We start from the raw sequence: 21,334 nt of genomic DNA on the forward strand, positions 1-21,334 counted from the left end.
GCACCAATCGGTAACCAAAAGTATATATAAAATCTATACTTTTATATATACTTTTATATTTTTATATTCTTTTATTCTTTATTTAAAGATTAAACCATAAGAACCGAGCGCGTACCGCGAGTCAAACGTCACGTTAATCGATTGTAACCCGCAAGTCAAGGTAGTGACTAAATAATTGTGAATAAATAATAATTGTGAATAAGTAACAAGTGAATGAAGAAATCAATCCGTTTATTAAACGTGACTGCAACTACATTCCCGCAAGTGTCCTTTACTCTCCTATTCGGCGGATCATCAGAACCCAGTGCCGGCCCTGAGCCCAAATCAAGGCACCGGCACAACAAATTTAATTATTGAATACTAAGAACCCCACTGCAGGAAGGAACGAATCCCGGATCTTCCGGATTGTCTCCCGACAACGATCATTTCGGCAGTGAAACAACAACGACAATCACCGTTCTTCATAAATGCAAATTATGCTATTTTTCAATATAATTCGCGGGAGGAAATATTCTTCCATTATTAGGAGAGATACATCTTTTTCTCCCGTAATGAAGATAATACATATCCGTTATCAAGATATATCCGTCTTGTTAAAAAAATTAATAAAAACATAGAATAATTCTCAAGAAAAGTGGCTACAAAAGAATATATTTAATAACTGATTTTCCGGCCAGATTTACAATGCCGGAGATAATTTTTATAAACAAAAAATAAAAGTTAAAAAATAAAGTATAGGGTTTGTAATCGTATTCTTTAATGAAGGCAAAATATAATTTTTCATTTCATCTTTTTTTTCTTTTAAACCTTTTTTTTCTTTTTTTTTCCTACTTTCCATCTTTCTTTATTTTAAAAAGAATTATTATATCTTGTTTACTTTATTACTGCCTTTTCGTCAGTCAGATGGAATTATCATTGGTAGCGTCAATGGAAGAATATTTATTGAAAAAAAGATAAGATCTTTCTTATAACATATTAAATCTCGCGACTCGATTTTTATAGCTGTCATCGCCGAGTCATGCCGAAATCACTGCTTTCGGGAATCCGAGTCAAATTGATTAAATAAAATCTGAGATTAATTCTGGTTCTGCAACGGGGACCTCTAATTTTCAACGGAAAATATTACCAAATCGACGAGAAACAATTCCCCTCGATAAGGATAAAATCATATATACATATATCATTACCCATTGAATACTAAGAACCCCACTGCAGGAAGGAACGAATCCCGGATCTTTTTCGGATTGTCCCTCGAAAGCGGTCATTTCGGCAGTGAAACAACGACAATCACCATTCTTCATAAATGCAAATTATGCAATTTTTCAATATATATTCACGAGAAAAAATATTCTTCCATTATTAGGAGAGATACATCTTTTTCTCCCGTAATGAAGATATATATCCATTATCAAGATATATATCTATCTTGCCAAAAAATAAATACAAACACGGATAGAATAATTCTTAAGAAAAAGTAGCTACAAAAAATATATTTAATAAAACGATTTAATAATTGAAAGTTTCCATACAAGAAAAATGTAAATCGACTTACATCTTTATTTTTTTTGTTGCAAAAAAGAAGATCAGTAAACCTTAAAGTTAATACCTTATAAATTTGCGAAAGTGCGTTAAAAAAAAGCGTTTTTCAATTTTTGTAGCTTGACTCTCAGTTTCTTTGAACAGTGCCTTTGAGCGGACCCTCAGTGCCTTTAAGCAGTGAACATCAGCCAGATAGCGACTGCCATGGATAGCGACAATTATGATTCTCCATATGATTATGAAACAGTACATAATCAAGATTAAGATCTCGCGGAACATGCTATTTATAATAGCAAATGGTGCTGAGATCATTATAGATTTGGAGAAACTTCTACTTAAAGTAGTTCGGCGCGACAAGCGCACGAAGATCTCCAAGGCTGTGTAGTTGAAATATTCCTCCAACAACATTCAAGTATGGGAGGATTACAATGGTCTATACTACTTAAAGCATATCCTCTGAATGCTAAAAAGCTATTTCAGAGTTGGGGCACTGTAAACTGGAGCCAAATGCAATATCAAAAAAGAAACAGAAAAATGTAAGAAATGTCTTACATTCTTGCGATACGTCTCCAAAAAAAAAAAAAACGCTTTTTTACATGGGCTTCACGGAAGAAACCCATAAAGATGTTGATACAAACGCCAATGACGACTCTAATCTTGATATTTAAATAATATTTATATTGTAATTGCTTTTTGTAATAAATTTTTATTTTAAAGTGACAAATAATATGATTCGTTTCCATTTTTTCCCCCAAAACTACTGTTGCTATAGGATGTAAGTATCATTAAATAAAATCTTTTTTTTTTTTTTTTTTTACATTTTTTTGCAATATATTAAAATAGTTTTATTTATTGCAAAAATTTATAAGTTTAAAAAAAAACGAAACAAATTTTATAGCATGCTTTTATTTTAGTAATTTGACATTTAATATTAAGAAGTTATTTTATTATCCTCAAAACGGAGTTTTCATGATTTACATCCCTCTTGTATGAAAACTCTCAATTGATTCTAAACTAACAGAATTTACAAGACTTAAAGTGGATGTTTTTTTTATCAGAAACCAATAGTTAAAAAATAAAATATACCCGTTTGTAACCACATTCTTTATTGAAGATAAACGTATTTTTTATTTTTTTAAATATCTTTATTTTTTTCTTTTAAACTTTCTTTCTATTTTTCGTCTTTCTTTATTTTAAAAAGAATTATTATTTATTATATCCATGTTTACTTTACTATTACGGTCTTTTCATCAATGAGATAAAACTACTATTGATAGCATCAATGGGAGAACATTTATCAAAAAGAATATGATCTATTCTTATAAAAGAAAAGTACACATAAAATCTCGTGACTCGACTTTTATAGCTGTCGTCGCCGAATCATGCCGAAACCACTGCTTTCAAGAATCCGGGTTTAAATTCAATAAAACCTGGGATTAATTCTGGCTCTGCAACGGGGACCTCTAATTTTCAACGGGAATATATATATATTATACCAGTTTTGTTGTGTCGCACGAGGATCAGGTCGGTCGTAACGGCACTGGGGTCCGTCAATCCGCGAGGAAAGGACTACAGATTTCTTTTTAATACTTTTTAATAAAGACACTTTAATGGATATATTTGTCTTACAGGGTTACTTCGAATACCCTGACTTGCGGGTAGGTCGCGAGTATAATACACGCACGGACTCGCCAGCCCGAGCCGCCCGAGCAGCCGAGCAACCAAGCAGCCAAGCACAGCGGCCAACGACCGAGAAAGCTGACACCATGCGAAGCGCTGCGTTAATTGTAAGTCCAATCCAATTTGAAATTGCGAGCGCCGGAAATAAAATTCGCAAGCGACGGAAAAAATTGCTAGCGACATTCGCGAGTGCCGAAAATAAAATCGCGAGCGCCGATAAATGTCGGACGGCGAACTGTACCGATATCGGATATACGCCCGCGGACATAAACCAACAAATCAAAATAAAAGATGAGCGAAAGTTCGCAAAGTACAAGCTCCTCTCTAAGCCTGAGACAATCCGCATCTGAAGAGATGATCGCAAAAGCGGGTGCAAGCTATGAACCCCTTGACCCCATAGATGCGTAGAACCTCCCATTGCAATAGAGCTCTACCAGAAGAAAGACGACGATGAGAATCCAGACAGACCAAAGGCAAAGAAAAGGCCCCCCTCACATGCCTCAACCTACTCAAAAGATAATGGAACAACCAAAAAGAACGAGATATGCGAGTATCGACTTAACATGCCTTTTTTTAGAAAGGATATTTTGAAAAAACTGCAGGACAGAACAAAAATGTTACAAGAACAAATCGCGCATTAAACAATACTACTGAAAGTATAAAATAGATCCAACAATGTAACTTTTTTTTATTAGAGCTGGAATTTAATTATAAATTTTAAATCCCTGATGTATTACAAAGTGCTAAATTTTTTAAAATGTATTTTAAAATAGATTAAGGTTTATTATTAAGATATAATATAATAGATAATATTTTATATTACATTCCGTTTTAAACTTGCAAAAAGAAAAATGATTTTTTGTATTTTTTTTTGTAATAACTCTTTTCATACTTTAGATGCTTTAATGTCACACATTACATTAATGCATAAAACACTTTTAAATTCAGAGGTTCAATGTAATTTTCCAAATTGTTACGCAAAATACGCTCATGTATACTCATTGAAAAGACACATTGTACGTGATCATAATTTATAAAATGTATTGCAAATTACAAATAAAAGTGTTATAGATAGTATAAGTGTGTGTAATAAAAATAAAGTTCCATATAACGTAACTTTGCCAGATGTAAATAATATATTACTGGAAAATAATATATTATTGGAAAACAGTGAAAACTCTGATATTTTAGAAGCAAAAAACATGAACATTGAGACTTTCGAAGAAAAAGTGTTTAACGCAACACTTCGTTTTTTAACTCATTTATATGCTTTGGGTTCATTGAATAGAAAAATTATTCACGAAATAGTTAGTAATTTATATGAATCATATATATCAGTCTTTTTGACCATTATTAATAATAGATTTAATGATAATAAAGATTTATGTGCGTTCATAAAGTTGCCATGAAAGATAGCCATCGTATACGTAGAAAAAAAAACAATTGCGTCGGCGGTGTTTATCTTCGGATCTTTCGGTCCGTTCTTGATCTGTTTTGTAGGCAATGACGAAGCTGTGTTTCGCTGTTTGACACCGCATAAATCTTTACCGGAGTAGCAATCTTCGAAATAGGTGAAAACAAGAGCGACTCGCTACCGTTTTTATCTTTCACACAGCTTCGTCATTGCACGCAAAAGAGATCAAGAACGGACCGAAAGATCCGTTCGAAGATAAACACCACCGACGCAATTATTATTATTTTTTTTTTTTTTACGTATACGATGGCTTATCTTTCAGAACGAGAGAGAATATCTATTTTCATGATGCGGGGATGGGGTGATCGTCAAAGATCTTACAATAAAGTTAGGCAGGTTTTTAATGAAACTTTTCGCGATAAAAACACAGCCATTTCAAAATCCACTGTGGAGCGAACGATCAGGCGCTTTGATAAAACGGGTAGCGTGAAAAATAGCCAAATTCCAGGACGACCAGTATCAGCGACTAGTGAAAAAAAACAACTGGATGTTGCACAATCATTTGTTGAAAATGTTCACCTCAGCACTCGTAAAGTAAGTCAGCAACACGACATTAGTCACATGGCTGTGCAAAGAATTTTGAAAAAAATCAAGTTTCATCCGTACAAAATTCATCTGGTACAAGAGTTGAACGAAGATGATTTTGATCGTCGTATAGAATTTTGTGAGCTCATGATGAGAATAATTGACGATAACCCTAACTTTCTTTTCAATGTAGTTTTCTCGGATGAAGCAACATTTGAATTAAATGGTCCTGTCAATAGACATAACTGCAGATACTGGTCTGACAACAATCCTCACTGGATGCTTGAAGCTCGAACACAATACCCTCAAAAGTTGAACGTCTGGGCGGGTATATTGAATAATACTTTGATTGGTCCATTTTTCATTGATGGAAATTTAAATGCTGCAAATGCGGCTACAAGAATTTACAATAAAAAATACGGGTCCCTATATTTAAAAAATTTAATGTAACTTTGATGTGACTTTCCCAAGATCGTTCAAGGTCAAACCAATATTACCACATAATGGGTAAATTGGTATTCTACAACTTTTATAAAAAACATTTCTTCCGAAAACGTCAACTTTCCGAGATAATCCAGGGTCCCGACCTTTTTGTTACACCCTGTATACCTCTATACGAAAATTCCTCCATACAAAACTTGTTCACTAAAATAACTGAACCACCACATTATGAATGCCCCTAATGTGGTCAATGTTTTCCGTCTACTGTTCATATTCGGAGTTTAAGAGGTCACTTGGCAAACGTACGTGTGATAAAAATATTTCTTTTGTGTCAAAAATAGACCATCTGTATGCACATACTAAGAATCTACGAATGCTAGAGTCTCGACATAATAAGAGAACGACTTCCGTGGCCAGTAATGACTAACGAATTGCATCGGGGCTCGATGTCGAACGACCGTTTCACGTACACTGTCAGAATTCGAATCGATCGAAAATCTTGATTCATCTTTTGTCTGCCGCAAACGCGATACGAAAATCTTGCAAGAGCATCGACTTGATGCCCTTGCGACGGAGATCTTGTTCACGAGGCGGACGACGATCGCGAACGCGACGCGATGATAGTGATCGGAGGCGAGCTCACCTGGTGAGCAGGAAGGTCACCCTCGAAGATAGCAGTTGACTGCTCTTGGCGACTCGGAGTATGGAGTCGTGCTTCTCCCGGTTGAGCGGAGGGGCACGTGTTAAAGAACGTCTCGGGTTCCTTGACAATCACGCACTTTTAACAACTTATTGGGCGGCAATGCCGCGCATGAATCGGTGGAGTAACCACGCACACAGAATATTTGCCGTTTAGCCGAAATCACTTGATTTGGAGACGTGCGAAACGAGTCTGCCACGAGGCCGTTCTCTTCCGCCAGGAGAGTTCTCGAGAGACGGAAACGGGGGAAAGATCCGGAACGCGGCGCTCTCTGATTGATCCGATGATTGACGGCGTTGCGCGAGGGGCGCAGTTATCGCGAACAAAGACACTGCGCGTGTCCGGAATTGCGCCGTGCTCCGATTCTCGACAAAGCCAACGCCGGCATGCTCGCACCTGTGCGTGGGGCGGCATCGACGCGTGATCAACCACGCGGGGCGGCGTGATCGACAACCCCGGATCGAATACGTGCCACGAGACTGACGGCAGGCACGTAAGGGTCAGCCACGCGGCCCGATGCTTACATCGAGATTGCTATGTTCGATTCTTAACAACCATGATTAACATTGAATATATTATAGTTGAATAAAATATTTAAAATCCGATTAATGTGTTTAAAATTTCTTTACACGAAGAGATATTAAAAATATAATTGACAAACTTATGTTTCCAAATTATTTATAATAATAATTATATACATTTAATTTAAGTTTTACACATTTATATATTAAATTTAATAGCTTTTATACTTTAAATAATTAAATATTAACATTTTACGTAAAAATGTTTAGAGAAATCTATAGGTATTTCTTTTAAAATATATTTTTGATAATTTTCAGCTGCAAGTTCAAAAAAAAATAACGAAAATGTCTTAAACAAGAAGAGGCACGAGAACTGCGCTTGTTTGTATATTTTTATGCGTTTAAGTTTAGGTAAAGGTAAAGGTAACCAAACGGCCGGCCCCGAGAACTCTTGTTTCCGTTGCAAAAGAAAACAAAAAAAATAGAGAACAAAACATTCACAAAGCAAACGAAAACTGCAAATGTCCAAATACATCCAACGGAGTACGTCAGCCAGAGAATGAGGAGACAAACTCCTTCGATACCGGCTGATTATCAGGGCCGATAGATTATAACGGTACGGTTACGAATTATCGATTACGAATTATTACGTTAACGAAAGCGCGTTAATTATACACTGAAAAAAAAAAATACTTAGATCCAAGAAAATATTTTTTCACATAGTACCAATAGCTTATTTACTTAATATAATCACATATTTATTTAGAATTAGATATTTTTACTTAATTTAAATAAATTATTATTTTTACTTAATTTATGTGTATTATTTTTACTTAATTTAAGTAAAGATATCTAATTCTAAATAAATATGTGATTATATTAAGTAAATAACCAATTGGTACTATGTGAAAAAATATTTTCTCGAATCTAAGCATTTTTTTTCAGTATATAAGGAAAAGATAAATAATCACGTTCATTAATAAAATATTAATTAAATTTAAATTTAACTTAATTTTGCATTTAATTTCTCGACAATGCGCGTAATTAACTTTTTCGATTAAAAAATGTATCGAAATTATAAAAAGCAAAAAAGAGTTATATCAAAGAATGCAAAGAATTATATATTAATCGCGTTTTAATCGAAATCGTCGAGATTATATCTCGATCGCAAATATCTGAATTTAAATAGCATAATGTACACGAAACAACCGAAATTAAAAAATCAATCGATGAATAAATCAATAAATAAATCAATGATGGAAAAGAAATAGTACAATCCGAATCGCGAACCGCGAACCGAACCGCGAAATAAATCACGAACATTATTCAATTTCACCTCAAATATCAAGTGAGATATACAGAATGAATGATGTGAGATCCAAAAGGGACAATAATTTCCGAAGCAATATATTCACGAAATTAAGTATCACAATCAATATAATGCAATGAATATAATGCAATAAATTTATCATATTCTCGCGCATAACATTTGGCTTTATAAATTTTCACATATTTCATGTATATTTATATAAATATCTCGTTTTTTTTTTATTGCAAAGTGTTATTAAAAATATGCAAATTAATATAAAAATTATCAACTTTAAAATATTTCTATATAAAAATGTATTCTGTCCCGCGACAAAGTATTCACTGGATCTCACGTCATTTTTATTTGTTATAAAAAATTCATTATTACTCACCGACCAGATGCGCAATGGGCGGAGTTAGTCAGCCACGTAGCTCATTAGCTCCGATGATTCTGTAACACAAAAATGAAAGATTCAAATTAAATAGACGCTTAAAATGACCAATGTTTCAAAAAATAAGTTTTACACACGTCTAATTCGTCTTTTAATTAGATTTACTAATATAATTTACTTATTTCCCGGGAAAAAGCTTTAAAAGAAAAACCTTTATAAGAATAAACTTTTATAAAATTTTAGACAAAATTTCGGTTTCTCAAATTATTTCTTACTTATCGGAGATAAATAGGCCCGAATAAATGGAAAAGAACCATCAATTTTTAAAATAAGAAATAACACTTACCCCAAGGTTGCTCCGCCAGGGCCCGATGCCTTTGCCAGGCCTCCTCCTCCTCTCAGACCGTCTGGGTGGCCTTCTCCTTCCGCACAGGACACTCACAGAACCGCTGTCCAATATTTCGCGATCGAGTACGAAGTAACTGTAATAATACGATCGCGACCAATTATTAATTAATTATTAGTTAATTATTTAGTATTAAGTTTAAAGATTTCACCGTATAAAATATTAGGCTTTACAATCGCTGCGACTTTTAGTTTTTGACTTTTTATTTATATATTCGCGGTATGCATATGAATTTAATAATGAAACATCTGCAATGCTAATAAAAATATCTTACAAAAATGCCGTGAAAATCATCAAATGCATCAACGAATATATCTTAATAAAAGAATCACTCGTACTCACCTCTCGATTTCTTCTTCTCCTGACTACTTCCATGACTTTACCAAAGCGAATAAAATAGGATGTTAAGTCAGTCTCCGTCACGTTACTTGGCAAGCCACCAAGAAAGACTTTCGGGAAACCGGCGTGGCACGACAAGATGGCCGCGAGCGGGATCGAAATCAGGATCGAACTCCCGGCTCCCGGCGTTGATTTTATGAGAAATGATCCGACAACTCTCACGCTCGGTGATCGCGACGTTCGAGATAGAGGCACTCGCGAAAACCGGATTCGCGTCGTGGGACGGTTTCGCCGTCGACACGGGTCTTTCGCCAAGGATCACGCTACCGCACGCGGTGATCACGTGATCCGTCTGTGTGCGTCGTCCCCGCCGTCGTATTACGGGCGACGAAAACTCGGGAAAAGAAATGTTTCGCGCGACCACCAATCGAGCGTGTGCACTGTGCAGATCACGACGAAACTTGGGCGCACGATGCAACCCTTTGCACTTTGCACGGATGCACTGAATCCAATCGACCGGGTACGCGCGCGAAGGAAACTCGGCTCACTCTCCGTTCACGTGAACGGAAAAGCTATATCTGAGGTGTTTCACGCGGCGACCACCGACCGACCACTCGAGCGGGTGCGGTTCGCGATGAAACTATTACGGACTTCGCGCAATTACTTTCGGCACTCCCGGTAATATAATTGTCACGAACGGCCGGCTCGACGCTCGACTTTCTCCTTAGCACTTAGCACGGCAGAAACGGAAAAGAGCGCGGATTCGCACCTCGCACCTCGTGCCTCGTATACCGACGTTCAACGACTAACGTATTACTTGCACGGATGAGCGCGCGCCGCACGGCGAGGCGAGCCGAGAGCCTCCGAATCCGGCCGAGTCACGTTCGGCCGCTCTCGCCGCCGCGCGGCGAGTCGGGTCCGCGAATTCCCCCGAATCCGCCCGAATCACGTTCGGCCGCTCTCGCCGCCGGTCGCCGCGCCGGTGCGGCACGTGGCCTCTGGCCTCTCTGCTTATGTATATGTACAGTTTACTTGCACCTGCCACACTCGAGTTGTCTCGTTTTCTCTCTCCCCAACGCCCAAATATACGTCCGTCCTATTTCAGATGCAGAAAGCGCTAGGAAGTGCAAGTAAAACAAACGGACCTAAAGGACGAAAGGGGTTCATATACGTTACGATCACACAAGGGAGAACAACACGCTGTTTAGCACTGTCAACTGGGATCAACTGGGATTAAACGACAAGAAAATTGACCGGTATAAATAATATTGCTTCTCTCCTTTCGCGGCGATTGCGCGACAATTAACCCTATACGTGATATTCTCAAGACGGATTTAATTTTTGTGAATTGTCATGAATTAAATGAATAGCTTACTCTATGTATATTTGAAGTTTTTAAAAGAAATATGTAGATATATCTACATGAAATCAGAGTGTTTATAAGATTGTAATTTTTGCAAATTAAAAGACTGTTTTCGAATAAATAACCCCTCCGGCTTTTATTTAGATACTTTTATATATTTATAGTATCTTTTACTGTTAGATAAAAATATGTTGGGTCATTGGAACGTTTACATATTCATTGTATTTTCTTACCCAGGAACGGAATCATTATGAATGAGGATACAGATAATTTTGCGTGGACTCGCCAGCTCGAGTGTCCGTCGACAATATACAATGATTCGGTAAAGAAAATGTTCGTCTTACTTGTGTATCCATTACTATTTGTATCTATTTACTGGAGCTTGCCATGTTATCGACTTACCAATTTTTTTCTTTTTATCATATTGTGCAAGGGAGTATTGGAGTTGTTATGGGAGGACATTTCCAATTCTGTGTTTCCTGCGGCCCAAGCCTGTAAAATAAGAAAGAACATTTTACTGTACAAACTGAAGCATGGGTTGAACGACTCTGCAATTTCATCTATGAGAGAGTTGAATCAACTGAGATCTAAAAGCAGCATATTGAAACAACAGATATCTGCGCTGGAAGAAGAATACGAAGAACAGGACTATACTGTCAGGCAAAAAAGTAAGGTGAAAAGATGTTGATCCCGAGAATGTTTCAATACAATGTTAATAAGTTCCATAAAATTGTTAGTGCAACGATTGAAGGATATAAAGAGTAAGTGTTCGGTAACCAGTACGAGGAAGGATTTTCTCAAATTAAAACACGGCGAAACCAGCAAGCAACTGAAAGATTGCGGCGACATGAGACGAGTGTGCCAGCATTTAATGCCAAATACCTCTATGGACATAGATCAACAGAAATTAAGGGAGAATCTACATATGATAACAGATCTGCGTCGTTCAGCCATAGATAAGAAACAGGTAAATCTTATTTATAGAATATAAAATAATATTTGCATGTAAAATAGTATTGACGAAAATGACATTTTCCAATAACAGATATGGACAAAGGTATCGAGCTCTCTCAGTGATATTGGCGTACACCCGCTGTGGACACACTTGTATCAAACGCTGTCGCAAGATTTAGACACGTTAATGAAATTGGAGACCAAAAGCGACTTGGGCAGTTCGAGTGTAGTGGGCGAAAATATAGATATTGATATCGCAAGAGCTTGCGGTCAATACATATCCACTATTTCGAAAGGCATATATCGTCTAATATTAGAGCTAACATGTACCAACAACGCTTAGTGGAATTCATTGAACTAATAGAGGTACCGTGAAAAGATTTCAAACTATGAGAAAAGATGATTGACAGAAAAATGAAATTAAGATTAATGCACACTTCGTCTTGCAGTCGTTAGCCCACGAAGATGTGAACACGTGGTTAGCTCTGAAATTGGAAATTGGAGAAAGTTAGAAACCGAACAGGCGTGTCGGCAAAACGAAGTTCAGAAGTTGAAGAACACTATCCAGGAAAATTCCTTGCTCAATCTCGACATAGCTCGATTAACGTCTGACATAGAGACGATTGACGCACGGATGGTACGTATTGGCATATTCCACACTCTACATACCCTTGATACTGATATCGAACATATTGCAGGATAAATATATAAAAGACATTCAGCGATCTATAGCAGTTTTAAACTCTACGCCGACGCTCATATTTAAAAAGAAAGAGAAGCTGCATTACGAATTGCAGAAAATAATGGCGTTACAGGTCGACAATTACGACGCGAAATACGTGAAGAATGCGTTGGACATCGAACTGGATATGTTTTATAATATCTTAGATCGAAAAGTAATGTTGAAGGGAGATGTGGGACTATACAGGTTGGTATAAAAGTTTTTCACGTTAAATTTTACATTATTATCGTAAAGCTAATATATAATGAACAGATTTTCTCGCAGACACGCAATACGTGGTCTCGACAAAGTCTTCATCACCTCAGTCAATCCACAGTGCTCGAGGATCAAGCCTTACTTCCCAATAATACAAATACCGATGTATTCCCTCATAGAATGCTATAAAAACGCGATTGCCAATATAGTTTACACGAGACTGCACTGTTCGTCGTCAACTGAGGAGATTGAGTGCGCAGATAAGTTAATGCCGTTACGAGAAAAGTGTAATTACAATAGTTTGGAGCTGCTGAATCTCGCCGTAGTTTGCGATCAGGCGCGTGAAGAGATCAAGCGTTTCGACGCAGTCCTGAGTGCTTGGTAAGTTAAACCGTCAAGATAATCTGACGTTACAGTTATTTTAACTTTAATCATGTTTTTAGGGCGAACCAAGATGTACGAGAAGCAATGGCACTCGACGAAACGACCGTGGACGGTGTGTCCTTTAAGGATTGGTTGCAGCGTTACAATTTATTATTATACATGATACAAAATAGCAAGTGATCTATATATTGTAGTCTGTCGCCGTTCATTTATATTATATTGTTACGTGTTCGAAGAATTTGTATCCTGACAACAAGGACCTGAATGCCTTGTACAAAACGGAGGGCAAACAATTCTACGTAAACGATTTCGACAAGTCCCCTATATAAATCTCAAAAACGCGATATCTTCCTTGTATAGTTATTTAATTTACAACGTTAAATGTCACTAAAATGAGAAACACGATGTTGTTAAAAAATGTCATTAGTAATAAATTGTCCTTATATTATAATCCTTGTAATTGATAATTAACGTCCTATATCCCTCAGGTATATTTTAATTAAGTTAAATCATCGATTAAAATTTGTCGATTAATATTTTATTAATACGAATAGAATTATTAATTTTCTGCCTAGAGAAAGATTTTTAGATAGATAAGAATTAAATATTTAAAGATAAATATTTAATTGGGCACAACGAATTATGTAATTCGAAATTTTGCCGTGAGAAATTCTGCCGATCGATCAGCATTTTATAATTATTTATCGTTTAATCACATTCGAGAGAGCATGCCTCGCATTAAAGAATACATAACAATATTAAAACAAACGTATTTCTCGCGATTCATTTAGGTATCGTATTTCGAAGCTCCGACTTTGTCGTCCAACGTTGCCCGTCGGCATTCGCCGCTACCTTTTTTCTGTTGTCTAACATTATGCAGCAGCATTTTATAATTATTTATCGTCTAATCACATTCGAGAGAGCATGCCTCGCATTAAAGAATACATAACAATATTAAAACAAACGTATTTCTCGCGATTCATTTAGTTATCGTATTTCAAAGCTCCGACTTTGTCGTAGTCCAACGCTGCCCATCGGCATTCGCAGCTATTATACCTTTTTCTCGTTGGCTAGCATTATGCAACAGCATTTTATAATTATTTATCGTCTAATCACATTCGAGAGAGCATGCCTCGCATTAAAGAATACATAATAATATTAAAATAAACGTATTTCTCGAGATTTAGTTGGTCTCACGTATCGTATTTCGGATCTCCGAATTTGTCGTCCAACGTTGCCCGTCGGCATTCGCCTCTACCTCTTTCTCGCTGGCTAGCATTATGCAACAGCATTTTATAATTATTTATCGTCTAATCACATTCGAGAGAGCATGCCTCGTATTAAAGAATACATAATAATATTAAAATAAACGTATTTCTCGAGATTTAGTTGATCTCACGTATCGTATTTCGGATCTCCGAATTTGTCGTCCAAACGCCGCCCGTCGGCATTCGCCTCTACCTCTTTCTCGCTGGCTAGCATTATGCAACAGCATTTTATAATTATTTATCGTCTAATCACATTCGAGAGAGCATGCCTCGCATTAAAAAATACATAACCATATTAAAATAAACGTATTTTTCGCGATTCATTTAGTTATCGTATTTCGAAGCTCCGAATTTGTCGTCCAACGCCGCCCGTCGGCATTCGCGGCTATACCTTTTTCTCGTTGTCTATAACAGTAATGCAGCAGCATTTAAAAACTTTTTAGTGTCTAATATTGTTCGAGAGAGCATGCCTCGCATTAAAGAATACGTTACAATGTTAAAATAAACGTATTTCTCGAGATATATCCGTGTCGTTTGTCGCATTTTAAAGCATTTACTTTTCCGCGGCGACAAGCACGAGCACTGCGATGCATTCGCAGTTTATTCATACATATATCATTTAAGAAAAAGCAATTAATATAATTACATTACTAATTTAATAAACACATATTAATTTAATATTAAGTTATTAATAAGTAATAGCGAAGAATGTATTATGCATTCGTTAAGACGTTTGAAAGATCATAAAAATTATGAAAAGAATTCTAGGTTATATGAGGAAAGCGAGAATTATTCCTCAGAAATCGCTCCTGTTACGCGGGAAGCATGTTGAGCAAGGAGGTTTTAGTAGAGGTATTCGAGCAGCGGCACGTCTACCCCTACTATTACCCATCGCCATTGGAACGGCGCGGCGCGCCGGGCACGCGACGAGGATGCCCAGCCTACGGCCAATCAGAGCGTTGGCAGGTATGCATAGAAGGGGCAGTAGGCTCCCACGCTCTGACCAATAACAGCGTGATTACGAGGAGGCAATGTGGGGCAGCAACACCCGCGCGGCGCGGCGCGCTCGGAATACCTACTGCCACCTCCTTGCTCATCATGCTTTCCTGATACATCAGGAGTAAATTTCGCGGTGCGAAACCACGGAAATTTACTCCTGATGTATCAGGAAAGCATGATGAGCAAGGAGGTGGCAGTAGGTATTCCGAGCGCGCCGCGCCGCGCGGATGTTGCTCGCGCACCAGAATGATATTTTATCGACAGTGTCGGAAAATGAACGCGGCTATGTAGTACCAATTTCGAAAATGGATGTACTGGCGGTAGTGTACAGGAGGTTTCGACGGTCCCCACGAAAAAGGCCGAAATGGCCCGATCACGCCCGATGGCCTCTCTCAAATTTCTCCCTGAGCTGTGCAATGTGGAGTTTTTATAGGTTAGAATATCGGTCTTCGTTAAGAAATTCAATAAAATCATTCGAAAAGTTTTAATTAATGAGATAATCAGTTATAATGCAAGTTTAAGAAGTTCTGTGCTAAATAACCAACCGATATCTCGATATCTGATGGGTGAGGAAGACACTCGAGCGGATCTAACCTAGATTTTTCTGAAGGGAAAAAAATAAATCGTAGATAGATTTAAAACAATTATCGGCATAGCTAGAAAATAAAATAAAATAAAATAAGAAAGAATGAACGCGACTCGTGTAACGCGTAAGTCGATTCGACTTTGCAAACGTTTCGTAAACACCGAGGCGAGACGTCGAAACGGACCGGAGTGGGTAAAACCGGTGGGACATCAAACCGAAGTGTCTAGTGTCTGTATATAACCCGATAACGAAGTGCAAAGTGCCGCTGATCCTGAAAACGAAAAATATTTTTAAGTGGTACATCTGCGGACCTACGGTGTACGACTCGGCGCACATTGGACACGCAACGTAATAAAAAATTTTGCAAGTACTTGAGCGTGCGTCGTTTGTTACTTAATATGTTTAGCCGGTTGTTAATTAAAGGATTAATATTTAACTTAAGACGATTATTCTATATGTATAGTAACGGAATGCTTCTTGATTATCAAGATTATAATATTTAATATTAATATCAATTATTGTGATTGTAACAAACAAACTCAGCTCAAATATGTCAATCTGCTTATAGTTTTAGATGTCTGTTTTATTATCTTTTGCAGCACTTACATAAAATCTGATATCATTCGTCGAATTCTGTCGGATTATTTTAATATAGATGTGTTACTAGTTATGAGTATAACTGATATTGATGACAAAATAATAAGACGTTCCATTGAAAGTGAAAAAGATTTCAAGACTTTATCCAGGCATTTTGAGTCTGAATTTTTTGCGGATATGAACAAGTTGAATATTCGCGAGCCATATTTACACTGTAGAGTTACAGACTATGTACCGCAAATTGTTCAGTTCATTGAGAAGCTTATAGCCAAGGATGATGGTTACGTTGCAAAAGATGGTATGACACTCATTAACATTTCAATCTTGTTACTGTAGAAAAATTGTGTGATTTCTATTTAATCATAAATCATATTTTATAGGATCTGTTTATTTTAATACCAGCAAGTACAAAAACTACGGTAAATTATCAATTCTACCTGATGTTGCAAATGATCAGCCTGTTGCGGGTAAAAAATCAGTATTAGATTTTGCACTATGGAAAGCAGCAAAAGATAACGAACCATCTTGGAAAGCTCCATGGGGCTGCGGCAGACCAGGATGGCATATAGAATGCAGCGCGATTGCAAGGTAATTTTAAAAGTTACGTATTTTCTGCATGTGTGCTTTATATGAAAATTCTTTTGTATGAACTTTTAAATTTTAGATTTATATATTTGCTCAGAACGTTATGCGTATTATTCACTTAATTATTTTTGTACAGCAAAATTTAATTAACATTTATTCGCCCGTGTGACGTACCGATGTGTACTGTAGTATGTGTTTTTATCAGCGCAGTTTTTGGAAATTCTATAGATATTCACAGTGGTGGAGTAGATTTGATTTTTCCACATCACGAAAATGAAGAGGCACAATCTTGCTGTTATCACGATGTCGACCAATGGGTTAATTACTGGCTTCACTGTGGCCATTTAAGCCTGAAAGGAGATGTGAAGATGTCGAAGAGTCTAAAGAATACTATAAGCATACAAGATTATCTCGAAAACTATTCGGCAAATCATCTTAGAATGCTCTGTCTACTTTCTCATTATCGAAATGGTACATACAATAATGTTTAACAATAAATTTCGTGTAATTCAATCCATATGTAATCAACTGGATTCCATTGCAGGTATCGAATTCAAGCTCAGTAATTATGAATCTAAGACAATAGCAAATTTTAACATTTAGGTGTCGCAAGTCACAATTAATTTCTAATTATATGTAAGCATTATTGTTTTTATAAAAATATCATTGAAAGTAAATACAGCTCAATATAACAAATTTGCACTTAATTAAAAAAAAAACTATACTTAAGTAACTTTTTAGATTAGACCCACAATATTATTTTTATTCGTAAAAAATTGAGCAACAATTAACAATACGTATTTATCTATTTCAAAAAAATTATATCAATTCTATAATATCTGTACGCCAAAATTATTATAGTATAAAATCTTCGCGTTTTCTTGAAGCCTTTCTAATCAGTTAATTTACTAATTCACAGTTATAACTTTATTTCCTTTTCCCAGCTGTGATAAATCGACTAATCGGTTTTATTAAAAATGTACGTAATCCGATATCGGTCCGAATCCGGATATCGATATGTCTGAATCGGATTCTTGATCGATTAAATTATGATGTTCAAATTCTGAGAGTAATATTGTTCTTAGCAGGGCACAGAGCTAACATACGTCGAATTAGCGCTAAGGGGAAACCGACGAATACCTCCGAATTGCTACCAGCCCGTGCAAATCTCTAGCATCCAACGGCCCCAGCTGCTGCCCATGTCGACTTTGACGCGCAGACAGCCTATCCAGGAGCCGACGATTTACGCGCAAGTCGCCAGTCTTGAGAAGTCGGACGAAACGCTACGACGATCACATCCGATAATGATGATGATGGTGATCTTTGTAAAGAATCCGCACGATAGCTTCGTCACGCGCAACATTTTGAGAAGACTGAGCGAGGCGCAGAGTTTGTAATGCGCGAAGGTGCCATATAACAGAGACGGGCTTGTTTTTTTTTTAATTTTATTTTTTATTCGCGTTTACCCTCGATCGAATAAATCGCAAATCGTTTCCACGGTTTTTATTATAGCCGTACTGCTGTACTTACGTTCAAGATTGCTGTACGTCGTATGTTACCATTGTTGAGAATCGACGATTGTGTAGAGAAATGATTTCATGCCTTATTGAGTGAGATATTTGAACGGAAAGCGAGTTTTCGTGAATGGCCATGGAATGCGCCTTGGGGAAAAGTTTCAGTATTTGATACGATAAATATGTATCACTGTATTTCCTCAATAAATAATGTAACTTTTCTCTGACGAGTCTTTTTACATGTCCACGTAAAAGTGACGGAAATATTCAGATGTTTCTGTTTTAATGTTTTACCCTGTTTTATGAGAGAAAGTAAAAATTTTATTCCGAACTATAAAAAAAAAAAACGTAGAGTTCTCTTTTACGACCTGTTTTATTAATATTAATTAAGAGTTTATTAAAATATGGACTTTATAGTTCACTAGAACATATTTAACGGTCAAAATAATTGTTCCAGTGTTGGATTTAATTACAAATAAGATGATAATTTTGTACGATATATGCGATATATATTAGAACTCGATTATTGAGTAATTATCTGTTTACTAGATCGCTCTAAGCTTTCAGATGAAATTCGAGGAAACATAAATTGATTTGTGATGTAGGTAATCGCGCGCCCGTCTCTGACATATGAGTTTATAATGGGAGTGATGTAAGAAAAAGAAACATTTTAAAGGAGAGACAGAGAGAGAAAAAAAATAAGAATTACTACTTTCATCTAATTTGTTAAGAAAAGAATGTTGAGGACAATTTACATCACTCTCATTTTGATTGACTCATAAGATCATAGCGCGAAACCAACTGTTGTTCGAACGAATTCGATATTGTTGTTGTATAGTGTAACTACTACGACTCGTCTCGCCGAAGGCGAGATGACACGTGGCCGGCGCCGATTGTAATAAAGAGCAACGCGTTCGCGTTAATTAACTACTTGTATCCCTTTTCTTTTGCGTTAAGGATAACATTTAGCAATGTTCGCAAGTTTAGCATGAGAACTTCGCCGATTGAAATTTACCTTTCTTAAGAAAAAAAAAGAGTGCCGAACAATGCAAACGTGAAGGAAATGTAAAAGCGTGTAGAAAACCTGCGTTAATCTATCGGATATTATTTGTAAATGATATCTTGACATTCGTACTGTCAATCTGTTCTGCTCGAATCTACCAGCATATTGCTAACATTTTACTTATTGAGTATCTTATACATTGTAACAATTAATTTGTTAATTTCAGCTTGACCTAAGAAATGACGGTCGATCCAGGTATCAGTATCGTTCTATTGAGATCGAAACCAGGTTGACGAAGCACGCGCATGGATCAGCGAGATTACGCATAGGCAATATCACGGATGTATTGGTCGGCATGAAACTGGAGATCGACACGCCGTATGCCGTATGCCGAAAGACCAAATGAGGGCAAATTAGACTTTTTCGTAGACTGGTACGTATGCATCTTAGGCTCGGATTCTCGATTAACGTTGAGTGACTTACTTTTGATTGTCTTTTCCAGCTCCGCTAACGCTACACCGGCATTCGAAGGCAAAGGCGGGGACGATTTGGCGACCGAGATAAGTAACGTCTTTTCCATGGCTTATCAGACGCCAGATGCCTTCGATTTGAAACAGCTGTGTATAATACCTCATAAGAAGTGTTGGAAAATGTACGTGGATATCTTGGTAAGTACTATCAGACGATACATGACTGGATGCGACCGCGCTTAGAAGTCTGCTTCATTGCTCCTTCATCTTTCCAGATCCTTCAATGCGGCGGAAATCTATTTGACGCTGTGGGTGCTGCGATGAAGGCGACGTTGTACAATACTGAAATTCCGAGGGTGATCACAGCAATGCTCGACGGTGGCAAGCCGGATATTCAGATATCGTACGATCCTTACGACTGTATCAAGCTGGATGTCACGAATTATCCATTGGTAGTAATAGTATGCAAGGTATGCAATAATCTTTAATCATTATTGTAAAATAAATGAGTTGATATGGTAGCAGATTACGTTTTCTATAAAAAAAGATACCATTTTTTCTTATTTTTGTAACTTTTTGTTAATTATTTTGTACATTTTCGGCAATTAAGATTCAGTGTTAAATTAATAAAAATGTTAATTGCTACGCTGAAAAAAAACCTTTCTTCTTACAGATTGGAGACAATTTCGTGATAGATTCAACGTTGGAAGAAGAATTCTACAGTGCGGCTAGTATCCTCATGTCCGTGATGCTAAATGGCAAGGTGACATCCGTGGTCAAACTGGGATACGATAGCTTGCTGCCTAGTACCTTGATTAAGATGTTGCAGGTGATATAACAGTCCCTGTATATATTGATTATTACACGCTGTGGTTGAAGGCGAACTATTCAGGATTTGCCTTTGAATCTGGATTTTCGATTTTACAGTTTGGAAAGGATATCGGTCTCAAGCTAAACGAAACACTTATGAAAGGATTGAGGAGGAAAATAAGCTCGGCCAAACGAAACCTATATTTGGCTTTCTTAGATAACGCGCGCGTGGACGTTGTCATGGACTTCAGAAGATACAAATATATTTTTTTTAGATTCTTAATTGTGGACTTGTTAAGTTGCGCAGTATTTCTCGTTATTTATATAACTGCTAATGTTACGGTACAACTGTGTTATTTTTAGGGGGGGGGGGGCAGTCTGGTCTAATCTCTGGTCGCTACTTTTTGATGTAAAACAAATTGTAAATTTTAAATTGTAATAAAGAAATTGTACATGCTACATGTTAATTATATTATTGTAAATTCCATAACAAAATAGTAAATAAAGTATAATAAAAGTAAAGTAAAGTATAATAGTAT

At 36.7% G+C, this 21,334-nt stretch overlaps 1 long non-coding RNA gene and 2 pseudogenes across 1 annotated transcript; 2 read left to right on the forward strand and 1 right to left on the reverse strand.

Annotated features, from left to right (window-relative positions):
• Positions 1–8,547: 8,547 nt before the first annotated feature.
• Positions 8,548–10,290, reverse strand: LOC139814707 (uncharacterized). The gene is made up of 3 exons (XR_011732528.1): positions 9,329–10,290; positions 8,927–9,062; positions 8,548–8,639 (listed from the first exon to the last, which is right to left on the reverse strand). It is a non-coding gene; the product is annotated as an uncharacterized lncRNA (long non-coding RNA).
• A 9-nt stretch (positions 10,291–10,299) lies between these two features.
• LOC139814705 (uncharacterized) lies at positions 10,300–13,414 on the forward strand (annotated as a pseudogene).
• Positions 13,415–15,395: 1,981 nt separating this feature from the next.
• LOC139814085 (exosome complex exonuclease RRP42-like) lies at positions 15,396–21,166 on the forward strand (annotated as a pseudogene).
• The last annotated feature ends 168 nt before the right edge of the window (positions 21,167–21,334 follow it).

The sequence above is a fragment of the Temnothorax longispinosus genome, chromosome 6, assembly GCF_030848805.1.
Source record: "Temnothorax longispinosus isolate EJ_2023e chromosome 6, Tlon_JGU_v1, whole genome shotgun sequence".
In the NCBI taxonomy this organism is placed as follows: domain Eukaryota; kingdom Metazoa; phylum Arthropoda; class Insecta; order Hymenoptera; family Formicidae; genus Temnothorax; species Temnothorax longispinosus.